Source organism: Cydia pomonella, chromosome 27, assembly GCF_033807575.1.
Source record: "Cydia pomonella isolate Wapato2018A chromosome 27, ilCydPomo1, whole genome shotgun sequence".
NCBI classification, from domain to species: Eukaryota; Metazoa; Arthropoda; class Insecta; order Lepidoptera; family Tortricidae; genus Cydia; species Cydia pomonella.
Genome location: NC_084729.1, coordinates 6,926,664 through 6,939,416, shown reverse-complemented (window position 1 = coordinate 6,939,416; position 12,753 = coordinate 6,926,664). Strand labels below are relative to the sequence as shown.

Below are 12,753 nucleotides of genomic sequence, written 5' to 3'. Positions count from 1 at the left end.
GCTAGGAAAATTTAGATTGCACTGTCACCGCTGTGCACAACTATTTACGACCAATCGCACGCGTAATGCGAACTCATCAACCAATCGCGCGGCCTACCGCGAAAACCGGAAATCGCAAATTGCGAGGATCTTTCTCATTTACTCTCACTAAGACGTAATTAGAGTGCCAGAGAAAAATGCCCGCAATTGATGAACATCGATTTCGGCGGTTTAGACCCGGTCTAGGGTTACCAGATGACAGGAATTTTCCTGACATGTCAGGAATTTTGGCCTTTTGTCAGGAATGGGAACGCAACACAAAAATGTCAGGAATCTTTGGATTGGTAGACTTTATTATAAAGTATCATTTTATTTACTTAAATTAATGAAAAACATTGTAAAAAATAATAAATGAGATCAATAACTAAGAATGTACTGTTACAAATTTTGTGGGGGGCATTCAGCCAAGACCGGATATCTTAATCGTAGACTAAGTTTTGTCAGGAAATTCTAAATTTGTATCTGGTAACCCTAACCCGGTCGGAATTATATGAACTACGGAAGGTGGAGATAAGAAACGAAATCTCCATGTACCAAAATATGTCAACAAAAAACTTTAAATAGGTGGCGCTACAATGCCTAGAGTACTTGAACAAAAAAATCAAATCATAGACAGCGCAATTCACTCCGTCAATAACGCTTAGGTACTTAGCTACTCTAGCGCTACTCTGGAGAGATTTAGAACTATTATTTATAGCTGACAGCTGGACACAACAGTTCTAGCATAAGAGATGCCACTCCTCTTAATTCTACACTCCATAATATGAACGCTATCTTACGCGTTATCGAAGTGTCGGGCTAATTGTCATTTATAATGATTTGAGTTTATCTGTTGTATTTATAATTGTAACATTCTTATCTACAGTTATCTACTAAACATTATTCTTAATACGAAGTGCTAACTAAGGAATGGCATCCGCTGATGTTGTACTTATTCTCCCAAAAATTATTCAGAGCAAAAGTGAATTGGCTATTAGCAGTGAACTATATGAGCTGTTTCTTAGGTATTCTATCCAGCTACTCCACCTTGCATCATTTTGAGACTAATAGGAGGTTACCCAGCAGCAAAAGTGCATGACCACTTTATGAATGTTTCCATCCATACATGTGTACACGCGAGGCGCAAGGTTTGGAAAAAGATTAGGTACCTATGTTAACGTCACCAACTATTGGACATTTAAGAGAAAATTTGGAGTATTTATGAGCGTAAGCGTAAAGTTGAATGTCCTATTCGTCCTTTGTTTTCTATGTATTTAATGAAAGATGCTGTAATTGGTTTCAATATTATTAACAAATTAACTGTTTTTATGCTCCAGTAATGGGACTATAGCGCCATTAATTTTCAAACTAACAAATATCAATGAAAAATTAAACTTAAGTAGGTAGCTCTATTGCTCTTGTTTGTGATAAAATGTTGCCAGCGTTTAAAAAATGATGGTTAATATTTATTTTACAGGATTTGTCTATACATCATCATCATTCGCTTGCCCTTATCCTATTCATTTGGGGTCGGCGCAGCATGTCTTTTTGTTCCATATCTTATCTTTCTGTCACTCGTCATGGGTGCCAGTCCCATCATAGGGGTGTTTACTGTAACCTACCTATAGCACGTAGTACTAATTATTATTTATTCTGTGCCTATAGCGAGCTCCAAAAGCGCATGCCAACTTTGTGAATGTATATCCCATCAACCTAGCTTATTTATCGAAATCATTGGCTTAGATATTGAGAATAACCTCATAAACATGAAATCGAAGATGTTTAGAACATGCCAAGAGTCACCGGCGGGTAACAATTTGCGTCATCGCTGGGTTTATCACACAAATACAAGGAAAAACTGGTTAACTAACTATTAACATTATTTCTTTGTCGTATTCTAAGTAGATTTTACGTAATTACGCTATCTGTATACCTGGTTCTGTATACATGTCATGTAATAACATGTTGGCCATAAATTGAGTACTATACCTTTAATTTGCCACCAATTTTGAATAATTATTTAACAAGAGACCATGCATGCGATATATGGGAGCAGAAGTTTTACAAGGTTATTGCCATGGCAACGCCATCTACTAAGGAATAGCCAAACGTTTACACACGCAAACTTGACAGCAAGTTCCGCTACTCGTCAAAAGATGGCGCTGTTATTAAAAATGCTGGAACAGCTGTGCAATAATCGACAATAATCATTTATATTTCATAGCTTGCTTGGTAATTATAATTATCAGGTAAACGATGCTTAACCGTGACTTGGCAAGATCAACTACTTCTCGACAGTAGTTAAAAGATACACAAAGCCGGTTATCAGTACATTTATCATAGCATAATAAGCCGTTCATAGTGTAAAATCATTCGTTTGTGATGTAACGTTACGAATTACAAAGCTCTTTAATTTGGTCGAGTTATGTCGTACCTTTCATTTTGCCAGATAGCGATGTCCCGCTCTAGTTGTCAGCATGACGTGTTCATAGTTCTTCGATCGGAAGTCAGTTGCAAAACGATTTCGCTATCGTCAAGTATTGTGGTTAGTGCGGTTATGTGTAGTGAGAACTTGAAAAATATTGTTGAAATCATTGTTTCGTATCAGTTTATTTAAATTTGGATGTTCTTTTGGTGTTTGGACTGCGAACCGGCAATATAGAAGAGTGGATTTCAGTGCCTTTCCCTTGTTAAGTGACAGTGAAATTGCGGGTTACATTAAACTGCTATTCTAGCTGTTTTTTCCATACAATCTTACCTGTTTTTATAGGTTTGGACAACTATCGAAGGTAACGAAATGGTTATCGAGCGTTTGGTGTTGTGAAGTCTCTTTGCAAGACCAAAATATACAACGTTTAACCTCAATTAGTGACAGTTACATGTACCTAGTGAATGCCTTAGTCACCTTTGTTTTTTTTTTAATAAGCAGGAAACGTATGACTCCTTCGTCTCAATATCGCGTAGAAAAACAAAGTTATGACATTCTTTTTTCATTACTATTGTCAAAGAGACCATTGTAATAACCTTTTTAGACAAAGCAATGTTATTAACTTTTTATCTAATCAGCTGGATCGATTCTTATCAGAATCTGTTATACATGAAAAGAGCGCAATTAACGGTTTAATATTAGGACAAAGAGTTTATTGACTTAATTTACATTTCTAAAGTATTTCATAACATATTACTATTATAGAAACTATGATACAATCATAAATTAGGGCCCACATTCAGAAAAACCCCTAGCTTCCTTAAAGCTATTAAAAAAATACCAATAACCATAGCTTAATATTATGGAGGGTAGAGGTACCATAGGTCAAAGCCACCAAAAGCATTATAAATGTTTATGAATGACATTAAGGTAAAATGCAATTGTTTGATTATTACAAGTAGTATGGAAGGTAGAGATAAGGAATACAATCTCCATAGGCAGAACTGTTGCAAAAATGTCCAGCTGTCAGCTATAAAGAATAGTTCCAAATCTCTCCAGAGTAGCGTTAGAGTAGCTAAGAACCTAGGCGTTGTTGATGGAGTGAAGTGCCCTGTCTATGATTTTTATAATTTTTTTCAAATAGGTAGAACTCTAGGAACAAGTGAGCCTGGGAGAAAAAACTGTTGTTTGGCTGTCAAATTGGGTGCATAATTATTTCTTATGGTGTTATTCATAAATGTGTTACTGGCCTGAATTAGCTATAAATTGTTGGTCTTTATCTGTTATTTATTTATTTATTATTTTATTTGATACACTAGCAACACTTGTGGCACTTGTGTTTGTGTGAGCATTTTGACTTTTGTATTTCTAGGAAATGGATAAAACACAATTTAACTAAATCAAGCCTGTAAATTTTTATGAATAAGGGGGTTATTAGTCTTTACACATCCCAACAACCAATAACTCTATCTTCTTCTTCTTTAGCCCTTCTCTACCCTTTGGATGTAGGCCTCCTTCATTTTATGCCACTCGTCACGGTTCTGTGCGACCTGGAGCCACTTCTTCCCCGCAGTCCTTTTGATGTCGTCGTCCCAACGCATCTGGGGTCTACTTTGAGGATATTCCTCCCCCCATGGTCGCAACTCCAGTAGACGTTTGCTCCACGAATCGGTTTTTCATGCTATGACCAGCCCATTCCCACTTCAGTCTGGCTACGCGTTTTACAACATTGGTGACCTTGCTCTTCTGCATCTCAATGTGATCCCAACTAGTTTTCTCTCTAGCGCTACTATAACTCTATAATTCTGCTTATGTTTTTGTTAGGTTCATGTTAAACATGTTTATATTTACATTAACATAAAATGTCATAGTGACTTTGCGTTATTAACTTACATAGTGGTGGTCTATGTCCTTTGGGTAGGACAAATGTAGGCATAACAATGACATATATCTAAGGACGGGCCTTACATGCAATAAGAATGGGGCCAGTACAGCGGTGTCATGCACACAAATTCGAGCCAATCGTGTAGTCCAATGTTATGATGAGTTAGCATCACATGCGTGATTGGGCGCAACTAGTTGTGTTAGACTACATGATTGGCTCTTTATGAGTTACTCCACTGAACTAGCACCAATCTTAATGCCCGTAAGGCCCATCCTTAGATAAATGTCAATGAGGCGCAAGGTTAAAGAAAGTCACTATTGTGACATCATACTAGGGCATGGCTATGTTATTTTAAGTACAACAGATAACATTTTATTCTTTGCATTTTGATGGCTTCATTATTTCTTATCAGTATTAATATATATGTATGTTATGCAATATAGCTTGTACAAGAATATATATCTATGTATCTTAACATTTTTTGGAAATTCTAAGGGTTGGGAAACTGCTGCATAGTATAGTTATATAGTGTCTTTTTATTAAAAAAACACTTTGGAAAAATAAGTCACGGCAAATATGTAACAATTATAAATCATATACAATCACTTTTTGTTTTCATAAGTAAGAGTTTCTAATTTTAATATAATAATATTGAAATATTTATAAAAATCAGGAATATACTGATAAATACTAATGTTTTAAATATATTGAAAAGACCCGTGAATGACTCGGGGACAAATATTCATGCTCACCACACAAATAAATGCCCTTACCAGGATTAGAACCCAGAACCATTGGCTTAAAAAAAAAAACTATACCCATATTCAGCTATAAATAGAAACTTTGTTCTCTAGCAGGGGCAGCTGCCCCCCCTGCCCTTGGCGACGCCCTTGGAGGCCTAGTTAGTAATTCTGGGATTACACATGTCGTAACTAGTGAGAGTGTTCTAATTCTATAGCTACCACTTGTTTAACACTAGAACGACAGTTTACACATTAATTTGACTGGCACTTGTGCTCTTTCGAAGTTAGTAGATTGGTTGGCAAGATAGTGGCTCCTAATAATACTCTGATACGTTGTGAGTATTCACTTTTACTAGTGACATGTTGTTACATATCACACACGTGTCTGAAATTGTCTGCCTATGGTTTTTTTCTCAGCGTATGCTGTAAATGTCAATTTGGAGAATGGGGTGGGAAACTGTCAAAAGTGTTTGTAGATGGCGCCAGCATAGGTATCCATTTTCTAGTTTTGTTCTTCACTCAAATCTGGAAACTCTTGAAATTTGTTGGTACTGGCAATCTTCCGAATTTCCGGTTTCCTTCACCGAAAAGCGACTGGTAAATATCAAATGATATTTCGTACTTAGAGCTGGGGTTTGAACCCGCGACCGCGGATTGAAAGTCGCACGCTCTTACCGCTAGGCCCGCTTATTACCGGTATTGGGAGAAGTCCGGGTGTTTGGAAACCCCACATCATATGCTCTTCCCGCACGCAATACAATTAAATAATAAAGCTATTATTATTTTATACAATTATAAAAACACTATTGAAGAAAACTTAAAAAATACAGTTAATATCGCTTATGGTAAAACATTCTACATACATAGTAATAAGATCAGAGATCCCATTGTAGGCGTAAATCACTTAAAAAAAGTAACGGCTGTTCCATGAACCGTTACGAGGTTATGGTTATAAAACTCATAAATAATGAATACACTTGTTTATGCATTAGAGGAAGTGCTTAATGCCAACTTTACGGGCGGTAGTTCTAGCATAAACAATACAATTTATGGTTAATTCTTCTTTACGCAAAGGCTAACGGCTGTACAGCCGTGTCAATTTATTACATAGTCTGTCGAACCATTTCCGTCAGTAGAAAAAAAGTGGCAATTTTTAAAAATATAGGCGCGAAAGATTGACGTTCCATAGCAAATTTGAATTTCGCGTCTTTTTCTACTGACAAAGATGTTTGAAAATGACAATTAAAGATAAATATAGTTTATTACAATGCGCTTATGAACGACAAATAAAGCTACGCCGGCTCTAACCCTACACCTCTGACCCGAGAAGATATAAATCCCTCCTAAATTGTAGGAGGGTAGCCCAATATGGGACCGGCAACAAACTCGGCAAAATTGTAGTAACAATATGTCTTGATATAATTATTTTTTATCCTTATTCGGCTACCGGATGTCTTATGATAGAGAAATAACGCTCCGTAAAAATTATGTGAATATGAGGGCTAATTAATTGCGAAGCAAATGCATACTGCTACACAGTATGCATTTTATGCGCTGAGTAAATAGCAAAGTACATATATTTTCACGATTTTGCGCTTATTTTTTTACATGTTCATGAGACCAGCTGACGATTTTTTAAATTAACAATAGCATCAAATTATCAAACGGGAGGCGATGACAATTTTTTTTACGTGTTTGTGTGTGTGTCATTCCTCAACCCACCAACGGAGCGGCAGCTGACGTCCATGAGGGTACGACTTATCGCCCGGAAGGCGATTGGTCATGTAAAGCTATTCCTGGCTCGCGGTTTCGCTTGCTTTCAGTAACCGTATAAATTATAACGTAAAACTCTTGCATCTTATACGCCAATAGTAAAAATATTAGGTATATGAAACGTGTTTTGTCTGTGACGTGGATACCTGTAGAAACATTATCCATGACATTGGAAAGGGTAACAGTTGCTATCTAAATTATTTTTAATACCTATTCTGTGTACTATACAACTGCGTAGGTACCAATGACGTAACATCAAGGATATCCGACCTAATTAAGCGTACGGCTTTTAAAACAATAGTGCTTTAAAAGTAAAAAAAAAAGTAGAAAAAGTTATTTGAAGACGTTATGACGGAATCGAGTTCGACGTTTGGCACACTGGATGCGATGGATTATTCCCACAATTTTGTTCCCAGTAGTCAACTTGGTGGTAACTAGTGGGAATAACTAAGAAAAGTAGGAAAACAGACTACATTAGCAACAAATACATGACTATAATATTTAGTAAAAAGATAATGCAGAAACAATATGCAAGGTTGCAAACTTATACAGGTATTCGCAGATAAACGAGGTTAAAATATACGTTTGCATTTAATTGTTCTACCATTCTAGCATAATAAGTAATAACAACCAAGCAGATTAAAGTTGGAGTTAGACCAAGCTAAGTTGGCAGCGATTTTGATAGCTATGTTTGATTGTGCAAGTGTAATTTAAAAAAAAATAAAAAAAAATCTATGCAATTATGACATTTAAATAACACTTAAGTCTGGGCTATCAAAATCGCTGCTAAATTAGCTTGGTCTTAGTCTAGCAGATTGGTTGGTCTAAATGTTAAAAATACAATCGATACCGAAAAATGGTAACACATCTTTGGTTAATTGGGACGCAAACTTAAATAAAAGTACAAAAAAATCATAAATGTAATAATTGTTTGAATAAATAAGTGTATGGTCTTTATACTATTGTTTCTTTCTTAATCGTAATTATCGTATTATTTACCTCATATCCATTTGAAGGAATTTGTAAAAAGTAATCAATCACTGTTAAAAAATAAACCATAAACTCTCCCGCCAAGTCGTTACTTTTTAATAATCAATGCCCGGACTCCGGAATAGAACGTCCTTGTCATAAGGTCGACGTTCGCCTGACCGTGACATTGGCAGCATTGAAAGCAGCGTTGGGTGAAAATACTGGCGCGAAAAAATAAACGGAAATCGAACGTTTAGTTTCTGAATACCGTATCTGCTTTCAGTTTTCTATTGAAAGTGCGCTCTATTTTATGTGCACTTACGTTGATATTGTATTGAAACAATGAGGAAAATAAGAGTATTGGAAGGTTATTTGAGAAAAGACAAATTTATAGATTAGCAAAGACTGTTTGTAGAAATTTAATTCTATTTTAAGCTTGATTGATTCCAGATATTATGAAGTAGGGTTATAGAAGTGAAACACACGAGAATTAGAAATTAAATTAGTAACTGATGATGTAACAGCGATAAAATATGCTTTCTGAACCTTTTCAACTCCGCATTGATGAGGGCAATGACCTTTAAAATATTTATGTACACACTTATCATAAACTCTCTATGATGCGTTCAAAAACCGCAAATTATGGCCAGCATAAACTGTTTTGTTAGAATAAATTTCTTATCTGTGTAATAGTTACGCCGATGTCGATTTAATTTGGGCTTATGTTGTGGGTATTAGACGAATATACATATACATAAAAGATAGATATAAACAAATAAATACTTCAGAAAACATCCGTAATTCAGGAACAAATCTGTTATAAACACATGCAAATATGGGATTATCGCGCCTTTTCTTATTTCTCGAATACGATTGAGCAGAATGCCATCTATTTTACGTTTTATTTCCAAACAGCGCAGGCTTTTATCATTAAATGAGGAATAGAATAGAATTTTATTTTATATAATTTAAGTTACTTCGCGCACGATGGGTTCCGTACCATTACGCAAAAAACTAGCAAAAAAATCACATTTGTTGTATGGGAGCCCCCTTAAATATTTATTTTATTCGGTTTTTTAGTATTTGTTGTTATAGCGGAAACAGAAATACATCATCTGTGAAAATTTCAACTGTCTAACTATCACGGTTCATGAGATACAGCCTGGTGACAGACGGACGGACAGCGGAGCTTAGTAATAGGGTCCCGTAAGTCCCGTTTTACCCTAAAAAGAATCAAATAGACGCTGTTGCATTTATCTCGTTCGACCCTATCAAGATTCGCGACAAGGTAAAATCCATTATTGAGACGAAAGCGATGTCACAAATTGTCATTAGCACGTGTCGAACACTGCTTCAGTTCATTGCCCACAGGTTGAGCTGTAGTTTCGATGACATGACGTCATCGTCATCGGGCGATTCGGGCGTTTGACCCGAACGCTGACTCAATGTTTACTGTCAAATTAGTGTTGACAACTTGTTGCTAAAATTGCAGATTTTCAAAGTAAATCCGGAATTAAACGTTGTTTTTGTACCTATAACGTCGATGGCAAACAAACATGGGCGGGTTTAGGGTCGGCAACGCGCATGTAACTCCTCTGGAGTTGCAGGCTTACATAGGCTACGGAGACTGCTTACCATCAGGCGGGCCGAATGCTTGTTTGCCACCGACGTAGTATAAAAAAAAAACATACCGTCCTGTCGGTAAGCGGCTACGGTAGCCAATTAACTCCTGCTACTCTATACTCTGTATCTTTAGGTATTTAAATAAAAGTAAACAAAATCTACCCTAAAATGGCTCCTATTTACACACGATCAAATAATGTAGGTTAAAGTCAGATTGTTCAGTGACAGATCCAGGCGGTTTTGTATTTGGTTGGTTAACCAATAAATGTTATAACTACCCGAAAATGTACAAATTATTTGTTTACTTTTATTTAAATACCTAAAAATACAGAGTATACTGTCACGTCACTTGTGCGTATTCGACCTTTTAGAAAACTGAGGGAGGAGACTTGCATATTTGAGTGATAGGGTGCAGATAATGAATTTTTGATTTTCGCAGTAGACCCTTTGTTACTACGTAGAAATGGACGGAATTATACGGATAATGTTATGTTTAGTTTACCTAGCTCTTCCGAGGAGGAAAACATCGCGAGGAAATCAGGAAACTAGTGTGGTGAATCAAAGTCCTTGGTACAAACGATAGTGTCTTGGTACAAATAATAGTGTGTATCATAGTGTTGTGTTACTGCTGGTGAGTAAGGTTGCCAGAGCTCAACGAGGGTGCGGAGTGTTAGGGTCGGCTACGCGCATGTAACTCCTCTGGAGTTGCAGGCGTCCATAACTACGGAGTCTGCTTACCATCAGGCGAGCCGTATGCTTGTTTGCCACCGACGTAGTATAAAAAATAAACTTTGTTTTTACTCCAAGTTATTACTACATCACTTTTAAACAATTTTAACTTAACAAACAGTAGCCTTCGTTCTTCGGGACATGTTGCCAGGCAGAGTTATGGCAAGTGGACCAAAATGTTGACGGATTGGTGGCCGATTTCGGATGAAAGAAGCGCCTGGCGTCCGTTGGCTCGTTGGGTGGATGACATTCGAAAAATCGCGGGACACTTCTGGATGCGACTGGCCCAGGACCGGGATAAGTGGCGTACACGAAGAGAGGCCTATGCTCAGCAGTGGGCGACTGGAGGCTAAAAATGATGATGATGAGCCTTCGTACTTGTTACTTATTGGTTATGTACTTGTTGGTTATGTTACTGGTTCAAGCGCCATAATGAGATTGCTTATTCCAGTTTATGGTACATTATATGCTTTTTCGTCATTCGGCGGGTAGGAGAGAAGGGTCATTTCCGCGAGTACAAACAGATTAATGAACAAATATTCAGGTAAACACAAATCACATTTTTAATCACTACCCACTGTTTTTTATTTTATACCACGACGGTGGCAAACAAGCTTACGGCCCGCCTGATGGTAAGCAGTCACCGTAGCCTATGGACGCCTGCAACACCAGAGGCATTACATGCGCGTTGCCGACCCTTTAAAAACCTGTACACTCCTTTTTTGAAGAACCCCATACTGTAGCCCCTCGGGAAAACCTCGGCAGGAAGCTCATTCCACAGCCGAAGCGTTCGCGGGAGGAAATTCCTCCTAAACCGCACAGTACGCGACCATTGAATACCATTAGTTTAACATAATTCAACACAGATAAATTATATGTAATTTATTTTCGAAATCCTATGAAATATTACGCTAGTAGTCCTAACAAGGCCTCCTAGTTCCTCCTAGAGGTAGCTAGGTTCCTCTTTGGGTATGAAGTTAGATGAATTCATATAAGCACAATTTTATAGATAAGTACACATAACCCATGAAACATAGTATATTTTTTTGTCTATTTTTGATTATGAATTATGATAATTTTAGCCTACGTAAATATCTGACATAGACCACAAACAATAGGTATCATACAAATATCATATGCTCGAGACAAAGAGAATGGCCATTTGCTTCGCCATTGAAAAAAAATGTATTTGGTGTCATTGCACTCTATTCTCTTTGCGTCCACATTTATTTGATTACCATAGATTATAAAGTAAAAAATATGTCTTGGCAATTTGCGTCACTATACTTACTTACTTACTCCGTTGGCTCAGCGACCCAAAATGAGACTTGGCCTGCGACACAAGACAGCGCCACTTTTCTCGGTCCTGTGCGACCTCTCGCCAATTGTCGACTCGAAGCTCGCGCAGATCCGCCTCCACCATGTCGCTCCAGCGATACCTAGGGCGTCCGATAGGACGTCCTCCTGCTAGGCGACCCAGGTACGCTCTTTTTATCTTCGTCCATTCTCTCAAGGTGGCCTAACCAACGGAGTCTGTGGGCTTTACTTTCTCCCATGATGTTAGGTTCAGCCACTAGGTCTTCAATCTCACGGTTCTTAAGGACTGTCCAACTTCCATCCGGTCTTCGTTTGGGGCCCAATATTTTACGGAGGATTTTCCTCTCGGCAACTAGCAGCATGTTTTCTTCCTTGAGTGTTAGTGTCCATGCTTCGCATCCGTAGGTTAGGATTGGGCGAATCACGGTCTTATAGATTCGGATCTTGGTGCGTCTGCTTAGAAGCTTGGACACTAACACCTTGTGAAGGGCTGCACTGCATCGCAATGTATTCTGGATCCTAATCTTTATGTCCTCGTCACGATTGTTGGTATCAGTAACGGTGCAGCCTAAGTATTTAAATTTGGACACGCCTTTGTACACTATATCTCCTACATTTAGGTTTTGGGGTGGAACACGTATGGTGCTTCTTATTGCATGGTTACCCTAAACTGTTACTACTACAGCAATCGGGATACTTGCAGGTACTCTGACCTAACCAGTTCATTACGATGCTTCCTCTTTGACAGCCTCAACCCAAGTGAACGAGCCTGTCCAACATTTACCGTGTCCCCACCACCTGCTAAAACTACCGTGTTTTGACATAATGTTAAATCGTGTTCAGTATAATGTTATTTTTCCAACTACCCCTGTATTAATCGGGGTAACATAATAATGTTGTCACGGTATAATTATTATTTAACTGCTATCTTAAATGTAAACATAAATAAATCATGACACACGGGTATTTTTATAGCGTCGCATGTGGAGATACTCAGTCTTTTCGTGTGATATACTTAGGCCGACCTTTTTAGCTTCCGTTGTCAGAACACTGACGCACTGCCGCACCTCGTCTACAGAGGCTCCAAGTAGGGCTATGTCATCCGCGTAGCCTATCACCGTATGGCTTCCATTTAGCTCTAGTCCCCCTTCCAGTAACAAAACTTTTTTTAGGACGTACTCCAGAACCAAATTAAAAAGCATGGGTGACAGTGCGTCGCCCTGTTTCAGCCCCGTAATCACTGCGAATTCCTCTGTCAATTCTCCATC

At 37.9% G+C, this 12,753-nt stretch overlaps 1 protein-coding gene across 3 annotated transcripts in view; it reads left to right on the top strand.

The window, feature by feature from the left end:
• LOC133532386 (segmentation protein cap'n'collar-like) overlaps positions 1 to 12,753 on the top strand; it is a 191,274-nt gene that overhangs the window by 15,408 nt on the left and 163,113 nt on the right. The window contains exon 1 of one of the 3 annotated variants that reach the window (XM_061870996.1): positions 2,531 to 2,807. The exons of 1 other annotated variant lie outside the window; for it this stretch is intronic. The gene's annotated coding sequence lies outside the window, so the exon portion shown is untranslated. Of the gene's footprint in view, positions 1 to 2,530; positions 2,808 to 12,753 lie in introns of those variants that run through there. One more of the 3 variants, XM_061870999.1, reaches the window with a different exon arrangement.